This window comes from Malus domestica, chromosome 15 (genome assembly GCF_042453785.1).
Source record: "Malus domestica chromosome 15, GDT2T_hap1".
Classification (NCBI taxonomy): domain Eukaryota; kingdom Viridiplantae; phylum Streptophyta; class Magnoliopsida; order Rosales; family Rosaceae; genus Malus; species Malus domestica.
The window spans coordinates 33,071,021-33,073,557 of record NC_091675.1 but is presented as its reverse complement, the minus strand read 5'-3'; the positions used below and the strand labels follow the sequence as shown (position 1 = coordinate 33,073,557).

Below are 2,537 nucleotides of genomic sequence, written 5' to 3'. Positions count from 1 at the left end.
TTGGTAAGGAAACTGATTCATCACACTATTTTTATCCAAGAGCACATCCCATATTTATGAGCGTTTAGATAAACTAAAGTAAAGAATATCAAAAGACAAGAACCCATCTCCTCTAATTTCGACGATAAAATTTCCAATTAATTCATTGGAAGTTTGAATTAAATCTAGGGGTTGAACAAGTGATCGCCACAGTGACATTTCCAATCCAGAGGCTTGTAATTCGAGTACTTGTTGGTACCTGGATGAGATGGGTCAAAGAACATCATGGGGATGGTTCGGGTCATGCCTGGTTCGACCCGCCGCTCGTGGCTGGAAATGGTGGCCACTTGAACCGCCACGCATGGGTGGCAATAATTGCACTTGTTGTGGCAGCTTGGTGGTTCTGAACCCAGCCTGGTTTTCTCCTCAAATAACATGCCCTGCACAATTTTTAGCAAAACATTAATTAACTAATTATAACCTTAGTTTTGTTTCAATTTGATCATAAATAAAAATGAAAATTAAGACACTGTTTAATAACCATTTTGTTTTCAGTTTTTTAAACATCGAAAACTATTTATGTGATTTTTCAAAATTTGAGTTTCATTTTTCAATTTTCGATTTTCAGTTTTCAGAAAGGCAAAAAACAAAAATGCAATGGTTATCAACGGGCCTAAATTAATTGAAGGGTAAATGTTTGTGCTTACCCGAAGAGGAGGAGTGAGAGGCTGAGGCAGATGAGCAGTAAAACAAAAGGCTGGAATTGAAGAGAGAAGAAAATGCACAAGGACAATGGCTCTGGTGGCCTTCAAATGAAGATAAAATGAGTTTTTCATGGTAGTGAAAATATATATACATATGATGTGCATATCATGTCACCATGCAGTCATCCCCCAGATTAAATTAAACACAACCCTTCAAGGATAATAAGTTTACAAAAAAGATATTGAAATCCCACTTGCCAATTTCTCTGAAAGTACTTCAAAGGCAATAAGCGAGAGAGAGAGAGAGAGAGAGAGAGAGAGAGGTTTTGGTTAAATTTGTGATGGAGTGGATAAAAGGAAGGAACAGGAAGTGAATAAATTGGGGGGGGGGGGGGGGGTGGTCGGTTATGGGGGTTCTGACTGACCACAATGAGAGAGAGAGAGAGAGAGAGAGAAAGAGGTGCAGAGGGGAGGCAGAATAGTGAAAGGAACAATACGAAAAAGCAAAACAAGGTAGTAAGTGTTGTATGAAGTCTAACTGGTTTTATCTGCAGCTGGGAAGTGAGTAGGAGTGCTTGCAGTACATACAAGTTAGGGCAGTGGTAGAAAAGCAAAAAGAAAGGAGGCTTAGATATTACTAGTTACAATAAACATTTAATGAATGACGTTTGACTGCTATTAGAACTCAGCTGGATGAAACTCTCATGTGTCACGGTCGTATCGTATATGCTCTCCAACGATGGAGTTTATAAAGTTAGATGTGTTTAGCTTAAAAGAATGAATCAGGAATACCATGTTGTTGTCCTTATTTTTTAAGAAGTTTATTTATTTTTATTATGAACAATAATACTATTTTAAATTATATTAATCGGAAGGAATTGGTTTAGTTAAATTAAAGAGAAAAGTATTATCTACCGGGCCAATTTATATCTGGCTAAAATAACGATTATGTACACAAAATGATTCCTAAATGTAAATCCGAATCAAAACCCTTTAACTTTTAGAATATGAAATGTACAGTTCTTCTCATTTTCCAAAATAATATTTCTTGTCTTTTTGAGATTTTAAGATAGTTCTTCTTAGCCCAAATTGTTTCACAGCCCTTGTTAACTAGTCAACTTAAACTATTAACATAAAGGTAATGCTCGAAAGATTAAATTTGTAAACAATCTCTAGCTGGAAATTACGGAAAGCTACAATCAAGGGTTGGAAAAACAGAAGGTCATTGCATGACCAATGTCAAGCTAGCCACATATGAGACATTCACTTTGCAATGTTAAATTCATATGCAAGAATGTTGTGAAATCGAAAGTTACTTATCTCCTTATAATATGTGAGAATGTTGTGAAATCGATGATGTGTAGTGGAATACAAAATAAATAAGATAATATTTATGAGGTTTGACAAAAATAATTCTCACTATTTTTCTCTCCTCTCTAGCCTTGTAGTTTATTGATATATTTCTTTTCATCATCACGTATATCATTTGTGAGCTATCATTGACCGTTATATAGGAATTGTAAAATGTGCTGATTAGGAGGATTGAATTGTAATTCTCAACTTGGTGCCTCTCCACCAAGCCACTTTCTTCGACTTTGTCCCACAATTGAAGGTTCATTCCAACCAAATAATGTCATCCATATTTACAACAGAAAATCGTTCTTCTTGCAAACATATTAGAATTTAACATGTGTGCATATATATAGTGGCATATGACAATTTAACATAGGGGTGGGAAAACGGGTATAGGAACCGCAGGTCGGGGCGGGTAATGCGAGTAAAGGGCAGGTACGGGCTGGTTCCTAATTTTAAAAAGAGAAACGGTCGGGCCTTTGAAACTTTAGGTTCGGGCCG

General features: G+C 36.2%; 1 long non-coding RNA gene across 1 annotated transcript; it reads right to left on the bottom strand.

The window, feature by feature from the left end:
- LOC114821284 (uncharacterized) lies at positions 1 to 1,287 on the bottom strand. The gene is made up of 2 exons (XR_003768727.2): positions 687 to 1,287; positions 1 to 419 (listed from the first exon to the last, which is right to left on the bottom strand). It is a non-coding gene; the product is annotated as an uncharacterized lncRNA (long non-coding RNA).
- Between the last annotated feature and the right edge of the window lie 1,250 nt (positions 1,288 to 2,537).